We start from the raw sequence: 23,467 nt of genomic DNA on the forward strand, positions 1-23,467 counted from the left end.
CGGTATTTTTCTTTTTCTTTCTGGCTTATTTCACTGAGCATGATCCCTTCCAGCGCCATCCATGTTGCTGCAAATTGCGTGTGTTTATCTTTTTTGAATGCTGAGTAATATTCTATGGGGTATATGTACCACATCTTCTTGATCCAGTCATCTATTTTTGGGCATTTGGGCTGTTTCCAAAGCTTAGCTATTGTAAATAGTGCTGCTATAAACATAGGGGTGCAGGTGCTCTTTGGAATTGATGTTTCTGTGTCCTTTGGGTAAATCCCTAGGAGTCGAATTGCTGGATCATATGGAAGCTCTATGTTTAGTAGGTCCAGAAATCTCCACACAGCTCTCCATAGTGGTTGGACCAGTTTGCACTCCCACCAACAGTGCCGGAGAGTTCCTTTTTCTCCACACCCTCGCCAACATTTGTTGTTGCTAGTTTTTTAATATGTGCCATTCTCACTGGTGTAAGATGGTATCTCCTGGTAGTTTTGATTTGCATTTCCCTGATGACAAGTGATGTTGAACATTTTTCCATATGCCTGTTGGCCATTTGCATTTCCTCTTCAGAGAAGTTTCTTTTTCGCTCTTCTGCCCATTTTTTGACTGGATTATTTTGTTTTTGTTGAGTCTCATCAGCTCATTGTAGATTTTTGTGATCAGTCCTTTATCATTAGTGTTGTGTACAAAAATGTTCTCCCGGTCAGTGGGAAAAAACCCTACTTTCAAAGAAAAGTAAAATTGTGAATAATGACCACACATACACACATATGTCTATATTCTAACCCTCAGAACTTGTGAGTATTCTAAGGCAAAAGGGACTTTGCAGATATGATTAGGTTAAGGATTTTTAAATGGGGCATGTAACTCCCATTACCCAGGTAGGTCAAATATAATCACATGGTTCTTGTAAGAAAAGGAGAATCAGACTCAGAACAAGGAATGTACAACCAAAACAGAGACCAGAGAGGCACATTTTGAAGATGGAGAGAGGAGCCACCAACAAAGGAAGATAATCACTGCTGAAAGGGAAAAAGGAAGCGACACATTCTTCCCCCTGAGTTTCCAGAATAAAGCAGTCTTGCCAACATCTTTTTTTTTTAAAGATTTATTTATTTATGCATATAAGAACTGGGGTACAGACCAGAGGTGCAGGGTGTGGGGGTGAGAGGATTCACCAGAGACAGAGTGGGCAACAGAACAGGCAGACTAACTGAAATACACTGCTGAGGGGAGCAGCGGGTGAGACAGGAGAGGTCTGCTGTGCCATGTGGGTATCTCCCTGGCTGGCTGGAATTGAACCCGCACTGCAGAGGCTGTGGGAAGCTTCACAGTGCTGTGCTCAAACAGCTGCACCACCAGGGAGGCCCGGTAACCATTTTTATTGGGCTAAGGTCAATTTGTTGGGGCCTCCCTAGTGGTACAAGTTGTTAAGCACAGCACTGTCAAGCTATCTGCAGCCTCCGCAGCATGAGTTCAATCTCAGGCAGGCCACGGAGCTACCCACATGGCACAGCAGACCTCTCCTGTCTCACACGCTGCTCCCCTCAGCAGTGTATTTCAGTCAGTCTGCCTATTCTGTTCCCTACTCTGTCTCTGATGAATCCTCTCATCCCCTGCACCTCTGGCCTGTACCCCAGTTCTTGTATGCATGAATAAATAAGTCTTTAAAAAAAAAATTGCAGACATGACCTCCACAGCTGTAAGGAATTCAAGTTTTAAGCTACTAAATTTGTTACAGAGGTAACAGGAAACTAACACAGGGACAATGTGAGAGCACTTTCCCAGAATGGCTTTAAAAAATAATCACCATCACTTCTGCTCCAGAATACACTGCAAAATTTGGAAGTCTTAAAATCACTTGCAGAGAAAATAAAACATTTTGCATCTTGGCTTTATGTTTGATATCATCTATTTTTTAAATTTCAAAATGCCATAGTTACCAAACTTGTCTTTATATGATTTTCTTTTTATAATAATTAGACAAATACTACTTGGAATAGTCTTTTGTGTTTTTTTTCCATTTTCTTAAATTGTTACAATTTACCTTTCAGACTTTGGATTTGTAAATTATATCATGCCAAATAAAATTTTACTAGAATATTGACATGAAAAAAAACAAGGAGAAATTCCAAGAAAATTATATATTTGCAACTCTAAAAAATACTATTAAATTCTGTAAACTATAAGTATTCCTACCGCATATCAGTAAATATCTGAGCATGTTTGAAGTAGGTTGAAGGAAGTACACTGCCATGCATGAAGGTAAGTTCTGAAGGTCAGAATGAAACATGGGGTATGATAACATAGAGAAGGCTTAGGAAAATGGGAAAGTTTAGAAGACATAAAAGAAGTGAGGTGTTCAAGGGACACCTGGTAAAAGACCCACATAACTTACCTATGTTTCCAGTCTATCCTCTACATTATCACCAGATACCAGGAAATAAAACTCGATCATGCCATTTTTTTCTTATCATACTCAATTTGTTAGATTAAAATAAAAAAAAAACTTTACTTATTAATCTCAATGACTTAAAACCCACTGATGATGGAATGCTGCTGCTTGTTCAGACTTATCACTCCCAACCCAATCATGACTCTCCACTGTTCCTGAAACACTCAGTGTCTGTCATGCTTCAGGGCCTTTGCACATGCTGTACCCATTAACTGGAATGAGTCCTTCTTGTCCTCATCAAATATCTGTTCATCGCAGTCTAAACATCATCCTCTCTGAAGTTTCTGCTAAAAGAAGTAATCTGTCATGGGCCCTAAGCATTCATTTCTGCATATTCTTGTCAGAGATGCCAAAGACACAAAGCTCTGACCACTTTTACCCTGGCCATTCATCAGTTTTATGGTTGCAGAGAAACAATCTTGAGGGCAGGAATAGCATTGTGCTTGCTTCTCAGTGTAAAAGTGGTAAGTTTCTTAAGTTCAGTGTTTCTCCTGTGACACAACCGATGGGTAAGTATTCATTTATGCCCACCTGTGTGCCTTGGGGGACCTAATGAGTATGGGGACATCTTGCTGACATTATATTAGTGCTGCTGGCTGTGCTATTGGTAATAGAATCATCTGCTTCTGACCTTAGGATTCTCATGACTTCTGCAAGCATCCATGAAAACGTCACAGGCTAGCTCGAAAGCTTGCAAGTAGGATGAAACCCACAGTTCATAGATCTTGATAAGTCCCCATCTCTCCAGACAGGGTTTGTGGCATCCTATATATGTGTTCCCACAATATTTGCTCAAATAAAGTATTATGCTATTATACATGGACATAGGTCATAGCACATAGACATTCAGAAAAACATTTGTCAAATAATAAAAGGAAATATTTCCAGTTCAGTAAAGGCATCTCTTCTAATAACTGCTTCATTTCCCCCTAACTACAATAAAACTGAGCCCATTTAAAAAGAAAAGACAAAATGAAACTGTCCTTTCATTGTCAGAGGAGAGAGTTCCTAAAATGACTAATGCTCTGAATACCTTGGAAAATCTAAAAGTAACACTATTAGGCTTTTGGTCTTTTTTCGGGTCAATAAAATATGTTCAGCATGATCCTATTAACAATTCCTAGTCTTTAAAAATTATCCATTTTTAAAGTATTCTTTCTCTAGTCCACAGTATAAGTATACATTTTTGGTCCTTAAGGATTTAAGGTTAAGTTCACAATTCCAGACTTTGAGTAAGATTTTTTCCCTGAATGTTTTAAGGTGGGGGGAATAAAGCTCTCATTAATTATTGAATTTTTTTCTGGTGATTTTATCATATTTTTGCAGCCAGGAGGCATGGCAGCATATTAATAAGCTGAAAAAAAATGAATAAATAGAACCTTGTTTATGAGATCATGGAAAGAAATTGAGAAAATGCAAAGTAGCAAACACAAGCAGTTGTTAGAAAGGCCCAGAAATTGAGGATATCATAAAGTAACAGACATCTTTTTTTTTTTTTAAATTTTAATAATAAATTTTATTTTTATATTCCCCATACAATTGCAGCCCCCCCATTCTGACCCCAATCTCTCCCCTCCCACCCCCGCCCCCTTAAAAGTGTCTCTGGTTCGTAGTTTTTTGTTGATTTTGATTTTCACTTTCTTATAGTTATTCGTTTTCCTGGTCCCTTATTTAAGTTTTCTAGATTCCTGCTATGAGTGAGACCATCCGGTATTTTTCTTTTTCTTTTTGGCTTATTTCGCTGAGCATGATCCCTTCCAGTGCCATCCATGAGTAACAGACATCTTTCTAGCCAAAAGCAATAGGTTGGTTACAAGAAGGAAACTAGAGTTACCTCATTAGTGAGCTACACGAGAAGCACATACTTCCTCTTACCAAGTGGTAGGGAAAGAATAGCTTACTTTACTCTATTTAGAACTAATAAAACATTTGCATTTAAATTAAGATTTGAACCCAGGGGCTTCCCTGGTGGCGCAAGGGGTTAAGCACAGCACTGTGAAGCTGTCCACAGCCTCTGCAGCACAAGTTCGAACCCCAGCCAGCCAGGGAGCTACCCACATGGCACAGTGGACCTCTCCTGTTTCACCCACTACTCCCCTCAGTAGTATATTTCAGTAGATCCACCTGTTCTGTTCCCCACTCTGTCTGTGGTACTCTCACCCCTGTACCTCTGACCTGTACCCCAGTTCTTAGATGCATAAATAAATACTTTAAAAAAAGATTTGAACCCAAAGGCTTGCATATTTGAAATCAGATTTATATTGATGAAATGCGCATCTGACAAGCACTAACTTTCTGCTAGAAAAGAACCCTTGTTAAACAGAGGAGGCCAATCCAGTCCCTCCAACCCTGCTAACACAGTGAACTGTGAGACAACACCAAGGTTATAGTAATACAGGTTTATGCTACTAGTAGCACCTTTCACCTCATACCCTGACCCCAGGGTGTGGAAAGTCTTAAAAACCAGCTACATTTGAAAGTGGGAAAGTAACCCCAAGGAAACACCATTAATCAAAGCAACATGTCTCCTAATATTTTGGAGAGATGGATATTCTCATAATCTTGTCAGCTATGCTATACTGCCCTGATTGCACTTCAAACCATTCTGGAAGCTTGATCTGCATACCTTGGAACATAGGACAAGTGAAGAAAATCCCCCAAGCTTTACTCAGGGGTTCATTGCTGCTTCTACTGCTGACACAGAGGCATAGGAAATGCAGAAATAACCAAGGCTTGGTCTTTACTTTGGCCATTGCCAGTGGCTCCCACCTGCCCTTTTTACTGCAAAGTTGGAATGGCATGGTGCCTTCTACTTTAAAGTTTCATGTGCCAATTATAATTCTCACTCCACCAACGCCTTCATGAAAGCTCATGGGCCAGGAAAAAATGAAATTATGTTGAGTCATTAACCTTTAATAATTGGTTCACTTAGTAAGCTCTGGATTCAGCAGTGGATGAAAAGGGGGAAATGCTGTTGAAAACAAAAACTCAGGAACAAGAAAGAAAACTTTCCAATTGTAACACTCCTGTGTTCACCTTCACTGTTCTATCGGGCAAGGTCCTTAGTCTCAGACTTCAAACTCCTCTCACCCTACAGGTTCCTATTATCAGCTCCTGCAGGGAAAATAGATATGTTTCCAAACCAACAAGGATGTGTATTTTGATGCATTTGTGCTGCAATCTGATCTGGTGCAGTGAATACCAATAAAATCATCCCCTGGGTGCCATTGTGTACATCTGGATCATAGGATGAATACCACTGACAAACACATCACCGGCACCCCAAGGAAACCTGAGGCTCCTGACTCTTGTTCATACATCGTAAGGAAAGCCTGCATTACCCTCTCACTCAAGTGTGTGCTTGGGTCCACTAAATTATAGGTTTGGGTTATTCTGAGGTTTTGTTTCTTTCTGTTCAAATTGAGGAAATAACTAAGAAGTGAAAGTTGTTTTAACTTCCTCATATGCAGTAAGAGAAACAGCAAGTTTCGAAAATTGCCTAGTGTAGAGCCAAGTCTGCACAGGACAGGTTCACTGTCCATTCAGGCAGATGGAAAGGAGAGTCCTGGAGCCCTTGATGGATTTTTACAGGCCTTTAATGCTCTCTTGGGGAAACAAGTACACAGGCACACCAGGCAGGGAGGCTGGCATGAAGAAGGAGGGCGTGGGCCAGGCAGGAGGTCAGGGGAGCCAAGAGGCAGGCAAGCCTCCCAGCCCCTGGCAAATTTTTGTGCTCTTTCTCTGGCCTCTCTCTAGCATTCTCAGTCTCCTGTCCTCTTGGTCTCACAGTCATCTCAGCTCAGAGTAAACCTTGCCATGCTGCTGCCCTGGCTTTATCACACACCCCTAGACACAGGCATCTGCACTGACATGTGCCCATGCTCTCCAGGCCCAGCTGTCCACAGTCGTGGGTGAGGGTAACCCACTCCCAGGCCTCTTGTCCCCAGGCATCCTTGAGCAACCCAGTAGGAGTACAAGACTGCAGGTGCCAGTCATAGAGGCTAGCGGCCAGAGAATGGAGAAAAGCCTGATAACTTCATTTACCCTATACCTAGTTACCGCTACACCTAGTTGCCTGCTACGGGCTCACACTTTTCTGTGTTCTCTATAGGGGTGTAGGGTAAATGAAGATTGGTCAGGTTTTTGCGCCGCTAGCCTCTATGGCTATCACCTGTGGCCTTGAATGCAGGAGGGGCTTGAAGCATAAGCTTGGGGCATGTGTGCCTGATGGTGGATATCTGGAGTATGGGTGTGGGCATGCGTAAGTAGGCACACCTAAACCTGGAGGCTGAGGCTGTAAGGGAAGTGTCACACAGAGATGGGTGCTGCCAGAGGGTGGCAGAGAACAGCTGCAAGAAGAGACTATGAAAGAGGACAGAGAGAGCACAAACAGTAAAGATTCGCACCTAGGAGACCTACCAGCCTCCTGATCATCCCCCAGCCTCCCTGCCTTGCCGGCCTAGAAAAACTAATGAGGGCTCTCCCTTACCTGCCCTGAGCCGTTGCCTGCACTACAAGAGGGTACCTGCATAAGTGCCTCCCCCATCTCTCCCATCCCCATGCTGGGAAGATAAGGGCCACAGAAATGAATTCACAGTCCTGTTTCTCAGGAGTAGAACTTACTAGAATCCCAACAGGATTCTATATCCTGGGCACAGAATACTCCTTCTTAATTAAGGTTTCTGAGGACTGGGAACATTTTTATATTAATGAATTTCAAAAAAAAATTGTAGGTAAGTCAAATTTTAAGAGACAAAATTGGATTAAAAGGGAGTTATATATGAAACACTAAGAGCAAAAAGCCCAAATACATTGAATTGTTATACTGGGCAATATTCACTTTCCCCAGGCACTGAATAATATAAATATTCTAAAAGACACAACCAATCTTGGCTGATTTATAACTACCACTTAAAACTCAATTGTCCAGAGCCCACTTCTCTCATGTAATCCCAAATAGCTGTTATCCCTGACTATCTTATTTCTATTAATAATACCTATATTCTTGTATTCACTCAGGCATAAAATGTAAGATCCATCTTTGACTTCTCTTCATGACATTTCTCTACCCAACCAATTGCCTCATCCTGTATTTCCTCAGTAGAGTGGCTCCTAATCTCCCTTTCCTCTAAAACACTATTTCTGATTACACTTCTGGCTTTAAATGGTCTCCCAACTCTCAGTTTATCCTTTAATCCCGCCCATTCTGTACATGGCAGGTTGATTAATTTCATCACTTTGATTATAAGATTCACTCGTTTCAAAGTTTCTCAGGACTGCTGCCAATAGCAATTCTTCCCATCTGGTAAGACACAGCACTTTGTCCCTTTACCTTGCGTGCTTTGCAAATTTTCTACCACCTTTTGATCAATAGGTAAAAATTGGTTTTTGCCAGCATTCAAACCTTTAACAGCAATTTCTGTCAAATAAAATATGGGTCTGAGCAACTCATGGGCTGTTTAAATAGAGTACAACTTGTTACAAGTGAGAGGGAAGAGATTTAGAATTACATCAAGTCTATGCCAAGGGAACCATATTGTACTTACTGGAACTTGTGAGAACATCACCTCTGAGTATTCAAGAGTGCACTGAATGGGAGTAAATAGCTCTATTCCAAAAAGAATCCTGCTGAAGGTCAACCAAACAAATAGTGCAATTACAATGGATGCTTTTACAGACACTGTAAGACTGTAACTATACTATTGCTTGTACTACAACTACTGTTGGTTTATTTAGTGCTTCCAGACCTTTCATTCTTTCTATTAGCCTGTGAAAATTTCTACCTTTTGAAAGTGTGCTACAAACTCAAAAGATTGAAAATTACTGACTGATAAGATTTAAGTCCAAATTTCTTACTACAACCTGTGAGGCCCTTCTCATTTTGTCCCCAACCTTCCCTTTACTTACATACATTCAATTACGCCTTGCTCTTTAACTAAGTCAGCTTTTTCATGTCACTGGAACTTTATATACAGAAAAAAAAGTGTTTTGTTCTTATTTTTTTCTACAGTCATTTATCATGACCCACTTGTTATGACTCTGGTGTCTTCTGACTCTCTTAGTAAGAGGTGATTGTTCCCATAGTGCTTTGCACATATCTTATTAACATGCATCCTCATGTTTTGTGACCACTGCATTGTGCCTGTCTCAAAGACAATCGAGGATTACATGTCTGAGTTTCCAAAGATGCAAGATTCACTTCATTCATCTTTGAATTCCCCAACTCTTGAAATATTATATGCTGTCAGTAAATGTGTGTAGAATTGTTTGTTTTTTCTGAGGTGCAAGCTGTTTACGACCTATTGCTAATTAATATTTCACAAACTATATCTCCTCAATTCTGCTACTGTACTTTATACTCAAACCAAACAAGGGTGTTCTATTGGGCAAAATATTCTCATTTTGTGCACACTTGTCCTCTCTCCATTATAGCCACCCACAAAAATTCTATCTATTCCATATAAACTAGCTCAAATCTATTTTGTCCCAAAGAGTCAACCCTAATGCCTACACTAAGCATGTTTTCTGAAATTTTTCATTTTGGGTTATATATTTCTCATGAAGTTTAACACAAACTGCTCTGGATTAAAGTCACTTAAGTATATTTTACCTCCATTATTAGGTTATAAACTTCTTGAATAAGAATGATGCCTTATTAATTTGTGTTGTCTCATTAATACTGACACAATACCTTCCATAGAAGGTACAGTTTTTCAAGTGAATGAAATGATACAAATATGTTCTATTTACATATGGTATCATAAAATTCAACTGTAGTTTATGTACTAGAAGCCATTTCAACATTTTCCTGGTACATTATGTAATTGTTATTATATGTTGCAAATTCTTGTATCATAGTCTCAATAGTATTGCAGACCGGTTTGCTTAATGAGATAAACGTTTAAGACACTACTCAGGATGGAGGTGTTAACTAATTATCATGGCTAGTTAACCATCATTTCACAATCTATACATGTATCAAGTCATCACCTGTCCACCTTAAACTTACATATATTATATATTAATAATATCTCAGTTAAGCAGGGGGAGAAAACCTATACAGATGTCCTCCTCTTACTCTGGAATGTGAAAATTCTAACTTATAAAACAGATACAATAATGATAAGTACTAATACAAGTGAATTCATTTATTTCTTCCTCCAGGCAAACATAGCTTCTCTCTCTTCTTTGCTTCAGTTCACCTATCTATGATATCAATTGCTTGAATTGCTTTGTAATTATATATTTTCACACTTTCCTTCCCTGTTAGATTTTGAGCTTGTCAAGGGTAAGAACCATACCTTACCCATCTCCCTATTGGGTCAATCCATAATTATGTATATTGTGTAAATATATGCTAAATATTTTACATAAGTACATAAACATATATAAATGTATGTAACTATTTTGCCTAGCGATAATCTCCATTCAGTATTATTGAAGGAAAGAATGGACATTTTAAATGGCCAATATTTTTTATCACTAACAATTTGTTTTCAGTTTTACTAGAAGGAGGAAAAAATTAAAGCAAAGATAGTAAGACCCACTGCCCCAAAATAGTAATTGGAGAGGAATACAAAACACCTATGAAAGTAATAATGAAAGCCAATAGTCAAATATGATTCAATTTTCACAGAATCTAGTCTGATATTATTGGTCCATAGCTTGATGTTATCTAGCCACTGGGAAAATATTGATATTTCCCTGCAATTTAGAGTAGTGTCCCTCAGTAGTAAAGAATCCTCCAGATGCATAGACTTGTCCTAATTTGTATTTACTATAGTATTATTTAAATATGCAAAAACAAATTTAAAAAATCCTATATTTACAGCCATGCAATTTTAAATCCAAAATAAATTTATAAAGTAAATTCAAACATAACTAGAATATTACTAAAATATAAATTAGCAACATTAATGTGATAGATTATGCCCTTTTGTTGAATCCAAACTACCCATTTGCGGTGAGACTTGCTACCTAAATCTCGGGAGGACTTTCTTGGATTCCTTATACTCCTATTATATAAATGTGTCCTGGCCTCAGAGATCACAGCATTCTCTCACTCTTTTTCTCAAATGTCATTCTTCTAACAAGCATAGCACACCATCATTTGGCTTCTCTTGGCACAAATATATCATTTATTAAAGTTAACCACTACAGAATTAGAGTAACCAGGCACTATTTTACACTTACCCAACAATGAATATAAAAGCACACATCGCCATGAAATTTAGACATATTCTGTTATGAAGTGGTAATCCTGGTGATTCATGCTATGCTTTTATTTACACGTAAGAAAATTTACTATCAAATGGAAACCATCTAATTTGACAGCACACACACACTTTCTTCAAGAAGATGGAGTGTAAAAGCTCATTTTAACAAACACTATCTCAGGAACTAAATTCGTCACACTGTGGGTTTCTGTTTGAATGCCGCTCAGAATAACATTGACAGTTCTGTATAAGGGAACACTTTTAAAGCCAGTGATAAGTGCCTGTTTCTTCCATTTTCTGTAATTTCTCTCTCTTCTCTCCCTCCACTGCTTGACTTAGCTTTCCTACTTTCTTTATCCACTTATTTATCTTTTATTTCCTTTCACCTTTCCTACCTATGTTACCTGCCCCCTTCATTCAATTCCCTTAAGTGGATGTTATGTGACATTGAAATATACTTGCAAATTATTTTAGATGTGCTTATTATCTTTGATGGTTTTGGATGATTAGTAGCCACAAACAGGAAAAAAAGAAAGATGTTTTCCCATCCCTGGTGGTGAAAACACCACATCTAACATCAAAGTTGGGTGGCTTACGCCCTGTCTCAGTTTTCCAGTCGCAAATCGTCCTTCTCTGAGAAAACTAGCTTATTTTAATTGTATGCAAAATTCTGTCTTTTACATTCAGCAAAGTTTAGTGGAAAAGACTAAAGTCTCCATTCACAATGTTATTTAAGTTCTTTAAATTTATATCCAGGACTGAATATTTCTACTAAAAACAGGCCTGCCTCCATAACAATAGAACTTCTAGGGATCATCTAGGCACTATACCAGACAAGAAAAAAAAAAAAAAAAAAAAACTCCCCTAGATAAAGGTCTGCAAATTCCCAAACATCCCTTCTTTCTCCTCCTTTCCACAAATCACAAAGAAATGAGAGGAGAGGCCTGTGTGTCCTGGCCCCAGACAAACACTGAGGAAATGCTATCTGCCTGTGCTGACTGGCAGGCAGCACACATTAAAAAAAAATGTAGGTACAATGAAATTGGGTTGGTTATTCTGTGACTCAGAAACAGGATCTAGAGGTTATTTCTAAATTATTTTGATCATGGGCCACATCATTGTAATACAAATACAGCCTCCTAAACAGATCTCCTTGTAGGATGACCCTGGTAGTTTTGTTTTGTTTCATTTTTAATAAGACTTAGATCAAATACCTCCTCTTTATAAAGCTCTCCTTGATTTCTCTTTTCAAAATTCATTGCTCTCTTCTCTTTCTTTCCATAAATGTACCTCTTTTGAATACCTTTTCTCCCACTTCATATTGTGATTTAGTTGTTTAAAAATTAGTGTATTACAAGCCTCTTAAAAGCAGCAGTTAAATTTAATCATATATTTATCCCTCAAGTTCTGTGCTAATGCCAAAAATAACAGATAATGTAAGTTCTTTGATTGGACTAAAAACCTGTTAAGCTTTTATTTTGGTCATTAACAATTACAAGAGTTGGAAGTGTATGTCAAATCGTTTTTAAAACTGGCTGCAGATGAGCTATTAGACATGTGAGGCAATGCACTGTCACTTTTTTGTTTTTTTACATTTTTACCAGCTAAAGTTTAAGGACATCTTTGGAAACATTTTATTCACAATGTTTGTGAAAGCATTTTGAAAACCATAACATATTATAAAAATGCTAGTGATTACTGTTAAGCTCTGAGATGAACAAAGTACAGTGTTTCTGTGATTAGGTGGTCTAATGTATTTTTTGTTATATGAGATTATGTAAAATAAAATGTAGTATTATAAAACTCATGGTTACAATTGTTTTTATATTCCACTAAAATCAAAATTCATCATTTGGATGATATGATAAGAAATATACCTTATCTCCACCAATAGCACATAAAAAAAGAAAGAAAAGAAAGTTGTCTTCAAAGAACTTTATATAGCCTGTGTATACAAACTATAATATAACAATAGTAACATTGTAAAAAACTGTTTTACACAGAAACAGGTACCAAGAATCCTTATTTGCCAATAGTTTGGCCTAATGGGGGAGAGGAAGAGAGCCTCTATAGCTATTGCATCTGAATGTATTAAAACTCTAGCTTTAAAAATAGCATTTTAGGGCCTCCCCGGTGGCGCAGCGGGTTGAGCGCAGTGCTGTGGGGCTGTCTGCAGCTTCTGCAGCACGGGTTTGATTCCAGGCCTGCCAGGGAGATACCCACATGGCATGCAGACATCTCCTGTCTTACCCGCTGCTCCCCTCAGCAGTGTTTTCGGTCCATCTGCCTGTTCTGCTTCCCAGTCTGTCTCTGGTGAATTCTCTCACCCTTCCGTGCCTCCGGCCTGTACCCCAGTTCTTGTATAAATAAAATAAATTGTTAAAAAATATAGCATTTTATTCACACTTGTCATTTCACATATCTAGTAAGGTATATATTTTCTGTATCATTTATTTAAAATTATCATAGACACAGATCACAGGAGGATCTAGAAACTCCAAGTTCTTTTATACAACAGTGATAGAAAATAATCTCAAAAAGACAGTAATGAACAAGAAAAAAATAACCTTCAATTTTTGCAAGTATACAAGTGAAAACCCTAATTACATTTGCAGTGAGCTCTGTTGTAACATGACATGAAATTAAAAATTGAAAGAATTTCTTGGAAATTACAAAGGGAGTTCACAAAGACCAAGATTGCAGGGAAGTTAAACCCACACTGTGCCAGTTAGGAAATAATAAATATTAGCCCATTGACATTTGGTCAAGTGAGCTACTGTTACCAAGTATCTCATATTCATACTGGAGAGTGAGAACTTTACCCAACAGTGAGAACCTTGAATAAAAGGAACCCAGTGTAAGCTAGAATTTGCAATGTGTTCAGAGCAAAAGCCAAGGATCAATGACTCATAAAAGGCATCAGGTGCTCAGATATATTACACTGAGTCTTAGTTTCCTATTCTTCAAATTTTGTTTTTATTGGAACTTGTAAATGGCATGATAATAGATATTTTCTAATCCTATTCAAAAAATATATTTCTTGGGGCCTCCCTGGTGGTACAAGGGGTTAAGACACAGCACTAAGAAGCTATCTGCAGCCACTGCAGCGTGAGTTTGATCCCCGGCCAGGGAGGTGACCCACATGGCAGAGCAGACCTCTCTTGACTCACCCACTGCTCCCCTCAGCAGTGTATTTCAGTAGATCTGCCTGTTCTGTTCCCTACTCTCTGGTGAATCCTCTCACCCCCCACACCTCTGGCCTGTACCCCAGTTCTTGTTTGCATAAATAAATAAATCTTTTTTTAAAAAAAACCCCAAAAATATATTTCTTGGTAAATAAAAATGCAACATTACTGTATTTAAATATTTTCCCTGTCAGGCCATGAACTCACGACTATGACTCATGAACTTATTTTTCTGCCTTTTTCATTACTTACGTGGAAATATTAGAAAATATAGATACACACAAAAAAAGAAAAATACATACTGTCATTACCCAGAGATAAACATTATAAACATTTTCGTTCATGTCATTTCAGGCATTTTTTAATAATTTTTATTGAAATAACATTGTATTAATATATAAGTTTCAGGTGTGCATCATTACAAATGAATATCTTTCAAGTTGAAAGCCTATATATTCCATTATAATCTGATTTTCCCCAGTTAATAATTGTGGACATATTTCCATGTGAACATATAGCTATGCTACCATTTTTTTTCGATTTCATTTTTTTATAATTGTTTCTTGTATTGCAGGAACATTGGTTTACAACACTGTATATGATTTGGGGATATAGAGTCACACATCTTCAGATATATGTTACACAGAAAAATCACCACTTTTAACAGCTTCATCGTACTTCATTGTAAGGATATACCAAAATTTACTTAACCAATTCTGCATCCATAGATATTTTGGTTATTTATTATAAAATTACTGTGATAAACAATCTATTCTCTATTCTGCATCCATAATGATCTTTTAAAACAGAAATCAACTCATATGACTTAACAAAAAAAAAAGGTAACAATCCAGTCCAAAAATGGGCAGAAAAACTTAAAAACTTCTCCAAACAGGAAATGCAAATGGCCAACAGGCATATGAAAAAATGTTCAACATCCCTCATAATTAGGGAAATGCAAATCAAAACCATAATGAGAGACCAGTAAGAATGGCACACATTAAAAAAAACTAGCAACAACAAATGTTGCCGAGTATGTGGTTAAAAAAAGAACTCTCCAATACTGCTGGTGCCAATACAAACTGGTCCAACCATTACTGAAAGCTGTATGGAGGTTCCTCAAGCTACTAAAATGGAGCTACATATGACCCAGCAATTCCACTCCTAGGGATCTATCTACCCAAAGGACACAAAGACATTAATTCAAAAGGATACCTGCACCCCTATGTTTATTGCAGCACTATTTATAATAGGTAAGACTTGGAAACAACCCAAATGCCCAAAAATCGATGACTGGATCAAGAAGATGTGGTAAATATACACAATGAAACACTATTCAGCAATCAAAAAAGATAAACTAATGCCATTCGCAGCAACATGGATGGAGCTAGAAGGGATTATGCTCAGTGAAATAAGTCAGAAGGAAAGAAAAATATTGGATGGTTTCACTTATAGGAGGAATATAGGGGAACCAAATAAGGGATCAGAGAAAAAAATAACTACAAAAACAAAACAAAACAAATATAAACAGACAACTATAAATTAGAGACATTCTGCAGGGGCAGGGGAGGAAGCAAAACGAGGGTGGGAAGTGCACAAGGGACTATGGTGATGGTGCACAGGTGAATTGGTGGTGTAAATTCTATGGGGACTACAGCTGAGAAAAGAAAGCAAACATTGTAAAAAGATGAATACTGACGTAAAATAAATAAATAAATGAATAAGTTATTTTTTAAAAAAACATAAATTAGGTAATTTACTACCCTCCTGATTGCTTCATTTTACTCTTAAGGTCCACAACTCTTCCCATGGCTACAAAACCCTACTTAACCAGGATCATGATGACACTTCAAGAAATTCTTAACCCTCTTCTCACTTTCTCTAGCCCCACTTACCTGTCTCTGTGATTTTACAAGCTAATAATGTTTCTGCCTCAGGACCTGTGAGCATACCTTTTCTTCAGCTCGTTATACACCTCAGCAAGCTTCTCACCAGGGAGGTCTCTGCACTGAGGGAGGCCCTCCCTGGCCACCATCCTGCCATCTTGATTAGGTTATTTCACTTCCAGCTACCTGCAAACATCATACTTCTTTTATTTTTTGTATATTTTCTGTCATCCCCTCTAGGCTACATGCAAGTTCTTAGCCCAGTACCAGGCACATAGAAGTGCTTCAGTAAATGTTTTGTGAATTAGTTAATTTGGAACAGAAAACTCAACAAATTTTGTCTATTCAATTAGAGTTGTTTCTTCAGAGGCAGCATTTTAACATTGGCCTAGGTGTAAACCAGTCTTTTTTAATTGTGGGCAAATTATATGTCAACAGGGAATCCTCTATTTCCCCCCTCACTGTTCACCCCTTTTTGTCATTAACATACCCTGCCAGATAGTAATCAGAAATTTTCTTTTGTGGCATTTGCCACAAAATGATGTTAATAAATTATTCATATTATTATTTGTTTAAAACATTTCTCATCTATGAAACTGAAATCCATGAATGCCAGCACTGTGTCTAATTCCCTGTTGGGTTCCCAACTACAGCAATAATACCTGGCATAAAGGAAGCCCACAAAAAATTATTTGTTGAATGAAAGAAATATTAGTCTTCTGTGGGCTAAAAACACTAGAGTTAAAAAACACAAATCATTTATACAAGGTTGAAATTTGTATTATCTTAACAGCTGGCACCAGAATTTTCTTAGGAAGAGACAGGTGCCTAGGGAAATACCTTGATAAACCACTTGGACTGCCTGAGCTTCCGAGGAGTGTGGGAAGGCACAGAGGCGACAAAAAAAAACATGGCTGCCGGTTCTGCATGACAAAAGGAAAGGAATTTGTTTTGACTCAGAGAGGAAGGAAGGAGGAGCCAAGCTGGTGGTTACTGAAACTGGGGCACAAGGTGAGGGAGAAAGGGGAGTGAAAATTACCTTGGCACTCTTTACGTCCATGTCTCTTTCAATTCCTTAGTGAAATATGCACTTACCATGCATATCACCTCATGGGACTAGGGTGTGTGTGTGTGTGTGTGTGTGTGTGTGTGTGTAACTGAGAGTAGAGTGTGAAATCTGAATCAATGCATTGCTGAACTAGAGAAAAAAATGTAAGACACTGAAACAATCCATAACTGGAGACACAAAATTTGGAGCCAGTGATGAATTGACATTGTAAACTGCCTAAGAATTTATTAAAAAATCAATCATTGGTCTTGGAGTTGGGAAATTTATTTCATTTTATCTAGACCTCAAGAGACAGACAGACATCAGTTCACACCTGGATTAAAAGAAGGAGTGACTTCTCTTACTTGTTACCTATCTCAGCCTTAATCACTTCATATACTTTCACCAGATTAGAATTTAAGGTTTAAAAGGTTTTTTAAAGGTATTTAAAGGTTTTTTAAAGGTATTTTAAAAAATGGGAAAGGAAAAGAGGGAGAGTTGAAATGAGAAACCTTTCTCCCTCCTCACCAAATAATATAAACTTTATCAAAATGTCTCTTTTTACCTATCTCTTAAGAGATAATATAAAATAATTTAGCAATTTAAAGTCTTTTGGGAAAGACTATAAATAAACAGCATATCTTTGCAGTTATAATTAAATCACTTAAAGTAAACTCAAAACAGGTTTTTTTTTTTTTGTGATTTTGGTTGATTATTCTAACAGACTTTGCCATTTTGAATTTTTTTCAGAGCATGAATTGCCATACTGCTTTCCACTCCCTACCTAGAGAATAGTCTGTGAGGGCAATCCTGTAAAAATCTTTGATGATGAGTCATAAGTGACCTGCCAGGAGAAAAATATCTGCTATCAAGTGTACTATTCTTTACATTTGTGTAATCCGGGAACACTGCAGGAGGATGGAAATAGTTGCCCAGTCAGACACAAATTGTTAGAATATATGTATAAACAGGTTCTCTTCTTTTTCACAGAACTCAGCAGGTGAAGCATGATTAATACAAGATTGTATTACAAGCATGAACATACCCAGGTTTCACTTCTGCCAGTGGCTCTTGTTTTCTTTGGACCAATTCTGATTCTTCCCAGAAAGAAAGTTTTCAAGATTTCTTGCCAAAACCAGCTAACTCATAAGTCGAACACACACACACTAATAATATTTACTCGGCTTCCACTGGTGTTCAAATGGGAAAAGGGAACAGAAAGGGGCACTTTCACTGACCCTTGAGTTCTACTTATATTCAAAATAGCTTTATTGACTGTAAGATGAACTAAAAGTAGAGAATGACCGACAGGTCTACAGTAATTCAGGAAATTCCACTCCATATTGACATGATAGATAGATAGATAGATAGATAGATAGATAGATAGATAGATAGATAGATAGATAGATAGATAGATAGATCTTGCACATTTGAATATATCTGAACTAGAAAGGCATATAAAAATGTTTGATTGCTATTTTTTAGTACAGAGATTATGAGTATTATAGAACAATGACCACATCTCCTCCCAGATGTCCACTTACTGACTCCTAGAACCTGTGAATATGTTATATTAAATGACTAAGAGTGATTTAGTTTGCAGGTGTTTATCAGTTAATAGCTAATTTTGGATTATCCTGAGTTACTCAAGTAGGCTAATGTAATCACAAGGACCCTTAAAAGTGAAAGAAGGGGCCAGAAGAAAGTCAAAGGGAGGTGTGACTATGGAAAATGATCAAAGTGATGTAAATCTGCTGCTTTGAAGAAGCAAGAAGGAGGCTACAAGCAAAGGAATGTGGACTGCCTCCGTTAACTGGGAAAGGTAAGTACTTGTTTAACTTACCTTCTGTTGGGGTTCAGATAATGGCATTGGGTGTATGGGGTTCTTGGATTCCTCTGAGAAAGAATTCAACAGACATTCCCACACATCAGCCCAAGGCCAGTTTATTAAGGAAAGGAAAAAAAAGAAAGAGAGATGCCTGCATAGACACACAAGAGAGGCAGTCTTAAAAAACAAGATCTGCATTTTGCCAGAGCAAGGGATGTTCTTTTACAGTGTTCCTGGATGGAATTATTGTGGAAATTATGGTCTTGGGTCAGGTTGGGTTGGTCTTCCAAGATTGATAATCCTTTTGCCCCCACCTCTGACAATCTTTTCTGACTCTACCTCAGATAACCTGGAAACTTTCATAACCAGGTTTAGTTGAAGACCTTCCATGCCAGATTTTTCTACTCCCAGCTGCCTTCACTCTCCATGTCCTATTCTGGCTCAAACATCAGTTGCTGAAAGCATACCACCAGCTTTTTATTCCCACCCTCACTCCTGAACCACAGACTGTCAACAGTTACTCCCTTTTACTGTTCCCTCAGCCTGGAATATCCTTCATTCCATTTAAAATTGTTTTATCCTTCAGAGCTTGACTCAAATGCCCATTGCTTCTTGCAACAAGTGAAACAAAGAGCCAAAGACTTTCATCTATTTTATAGTATTGAATCTGTTCTATATGAGTGTTGTTGTCTCATGTTGCCATGTGTTTATTTGAACCTGGAGCCTGTCCACTGCTGATGGCTGCAGCATTAAACCTCCTATCAGTTAGGACTCTGGTCAGTCACTCCTGCCTCTTTGTGCTCTTAAATCCCTTTATTATCACTTATTTCATCCTGCTTCATAATTGGTTGCTATTTTATTAATTTTCATCTTCCCTTCTGATGCCACTTCAAGTTTTTGAAGACTTATGACTTGTCTCTCTTGTACTGCTATGAGATATATAGCACCGGAATGTAGAATGTTGGGCTTTATAAAAGGCAGGCAAGTTGGTCAGTATGTACAAATAAAACCTATATGTACATTTAGGTACAGATCAGGTATTTCTTCTCTAGCTTTTTCTCTTACCCATGAACTTTGATAATCACAAAGTTTCAGAAAAGTTAAAATTTTTTCTGCATACTACCATCACCTCTTACTGTGTAAAGTTCATGGGTGTGTCACATACTAGAGTTCTGAAATGCCTCTAGAATTGTTGCTTGCTACTACAACTTTTTTTTTTTTATATATATACAAGCACTGGGTACAGTCAGAAGTGCAGGAGGGTGAGAGAATTCACCAGAGCAGGGAACAGAACAGGCAGATTTACTGAAATACAATGCTGAGGGGAGCAGCGGGCAATAGGAGAGGTCTGTCGGCGGGACCCTCGCTGGTGGCCTGGGATCGAACTGGCACTGCAGAGGCTGCGGGCAGCTTTGCAGCCCAGCGCTCAACCGCTGCACCACCAGGGGAGGCCCACTACTACAACTTTTTAAAAGATGGTTAGCTAGCAGGACTTGTTGCTTAATGAAGTAGAGTAATAAACTTTGTAGAAAGGGCTCTAGAATTTCAAGGTGGATTATATCACTGGAGAGAAGTACAGGGAAACAATTAGCTTTAACAAATGAACACGACTGCCTCTCCCAAGTGAACTTTACTTTGTCTTAAAAAACATGCTGGGTAGGGGAGAGGAAGAGAGACAGGACAAACTCTGAAGACTAGTTTAACATGTTGACGCTAATGCTCAAATGAAGCAAAAGTAGTTCAAGTCAGATTTGAGACCCTGCAACCAGACCCTGATTGAAGACTGAAAGCCAGTTAAGAGAAGCACTGATACAAGTAAAAAGCTAAGTAAATTGCACAGAAATACATTTGACAACAGAGGGAAAAATGGATCTGATCATTCTTAGAAGAAGCAAAGTGCTGATGCCTTTCAGGAATGGCATCTTCCCAATTACATTGTTAATTTGCACGTGAGTGAGGCAAGACTCCAGAAACATGTTTACAAAACAAATATCCTAATGTAAACAACACTAAGAGATATTATCTCTTTTGCCAAAGTCTATTTGTTTCCAAAGTTTCAGGATTATTGTCTATGTCTATATACTTAAAAGAATGTTCTCTCTCTGTAAATATAAATATTTTTCATTCATTTTACCATGTGCATTTTGTAAAATATTAAAATTTAACTTAGTAAAACAAGAGGATAGATTTTCCCCCAAATAAAGCTACCTCACACCAATTTTTCTTTCCCAAACAAGTATTTCCAGAAGCAGAGTTCTTTTTTGTGGAATGTGTTTTTCCATTTGCAAATGAGATGAAGGAATGAATTAAAAGAGCCATAATTGTCTGTTGCTGACTAGAGCAGAAAGTAAAAAAACAGTTACTTTTTTATTCCCTCTAAATGACCTTCTCTTCTCCATCAGGAAGGAATGATTGTCAACTTCCCCAGTATACCTCTACGCTCTCATAGTGAAAAGAAAGAGAAACTGACAATGGCCTGGTGCTACATATTCTAGAAACAAACCTATCTAGTCTTCAACTATAAAAGTAGAAAGAAAGGCAGGGCCTCCCTGGTGGTGCAGGGGTTAAAGTCTTAGCACTATCAAGCTATCACCAGCCACTGGGGCCTGAGTTCACTCTCCAGCCTGGGAGCTGACCCACATGGCACAGCAGAACTCTCCAGGCTTGTCTGCTGCTCCCCTCAGCAGTGTATTTCAGTCAGTCTGCCTGTTCTGTTCCCTGTTCTGTCTCTGGGGAATCCTCTCACCCACCTGCACCTCTGGCCTATACCCCAGTTCTTGTATGCATAAATAAATTAAACCTTTTTTTAAAACATAAAAGTAGAAAGAAAAGGCAATCACATATAAATAACCATTGTTTGTCTTTCTCAGTTTTTCTCTCTGAAACATATATATATATATATATATCCACTTACAAAAGTGTTAGCCAAAGGGCTTATTTTAGGATACTTAGGAATTTTTAAGAGGGTTGCAGGGGGAGGTTGAGAACCATATTATGAGCCCTATATTCTAGCTGCCAATTTTGTCATTGTCATTTCATAATTGTGTTCCAATTTCAAAGAAGAATGAAGCTTTCCAAATGTTGATGGACCCAGATCCTTGTAGTTCTAATTTTAGAGAAAACATAGTAGAAGAAAAGCAGGGGTAGGCAGGGGACAGGAGTAAGAAACATTGCAGACACATTCTTCAGATTAATGTTTATTGACATAACTAGGCTCCAAGTCACAGTTACTAAGTACTAATTATATTATGTGGAACAAATTTAACTCCCTTCAGCAGAATTTTTAAACTTTAATCTACCAGGACTATCACAAAGTCTTGTTAAACTACAGATTGCTGGGACCTACCCACAGAATCTCAGATTCTGTAGATTTGGAATGGGGCCCAAGTACTTACATTTTAACAAGTTTCCAGGTAATGATACTATTGGTCTATAGACACCACTTTGAGAACCACTGTCATGTAATAGTTACTTGCAATACTAATGCTAGATAAGAAGATGTTTCTTTGGAGATTTTATAACAGTAAAATAGACCTAGGCCCCACTGAAGCAGAATCTCTGTGTTGGTAAATAAATATGGACACTAAAAGTGATGAGGATGGAGTTTACTCACTAATAATTATGACAATAGGAAAAGGGCTTAGCATGAACTAAAATGAACTCAATTAAAATAGAAGGCAAGACAATTTTTAAAAGTTGGAGTATGGTCAGGAAAAGGCACTCAAAGGTGTTAAGGGTGATTGGTTCATGCCACTAAACTGTCTAGGTTTGTTACCCCAAAGAACATACTTCTCACATCTCTAAGACAGGAAGCAGTTGTGCAAGTTAGAGCACTGCATCCACCAAAGTTAGGCCCTTACCCTTCCAAAGTGACCAAGTTAGGGGTCCCTGGTGGTGCAGGGTTTAAAGTCTCAGTGCTATCAAGCTATTGACAGCCACTGCAGCCTGAGTTAGATCCTAGGCCAAGGAGCTAATCCACATGGCACAGGAGACCTCTCCTGTCTCACCTGCTGCTTCCCTCAGTAGTGTATCTCAGAAGATCCGCCGGTTCTGCTCCCCACTCTGTCCGTAGTGAACCCTTTCACCCTCTCTCCCCCCATCTCTGGCCTACACCCCAGTTCTTTTATGCATAAATAAATAAAATAAATCTTAAAAAAAAAAAACCCAAAAACAAAATGACAAAGTTAGAGTGGGAGCTCCTTGAATGCTTGCATTTAAAAGAGAGATCCTTGAGAAGATGTACATCTCAAAGAGCCAGAGAAAAGACATAAATGGGAACTTTCTAAAATAACTTCTCAGGGGCCTCCCTGGTGGCACAAGGGGTTAAGATGCAGCACTATGAAGCTATCCACAGCCACTGCAGCACAAGTTAGATCCTCGGCCAGGGAGGTGACCCACATGGCACAGCAGACCTCTCCTGTCTCGCCTGCTGCTTCCCTCAGCAGTGTATTTCAGTCAATCCGCCTGTTCTGTTTCCCACTCTGTCTCTGGTGAATCCCCTCACCGCCCACACCTCTGGCCTGTACCCCAGTTCTTGTATGCATAAATAAATAAATCTTTAAAAAAAAATAACTTCTCTAAGAGGAGGCTTAGGGGGCCTATCTCCCAGGTTTTGGCTAGAACAAACTAAATTCTCCTGCAGAGTTGTCTAAGGCAGGAAGTTAAGGGGGCTCCTGTTGCGGTCCTAGGGTTGTGGTCTTGAGCTGTTAGAAACAGTGCTAGTATTTCTTCAAATGCCTGGGGCTTACGGTCAAGGGTGTGGGGAGGAAAGGTGATGAGTGAAATCATCTATGCTCAGAACCTGTGGTTTTTACAGACCAAAGTACAGGTCTCACAAAGAGGCCTCAGAGAAGCCAAACTA

This window comes from Talpa occidentalis, unplaced genomic scaffold, assembly GCF_014898055.3.
Source record: "Talpa occidentalis isolate TD23 unplaced genomic scaffold, MPIMG_talOcc4v2.1, whole genome shotgun sequence".
NCBI lineage: Eukaryota > Metazoa > Chordata > Mammalia > Eulipotyphla > Talpidae > Talpa > Talpa occidentalis.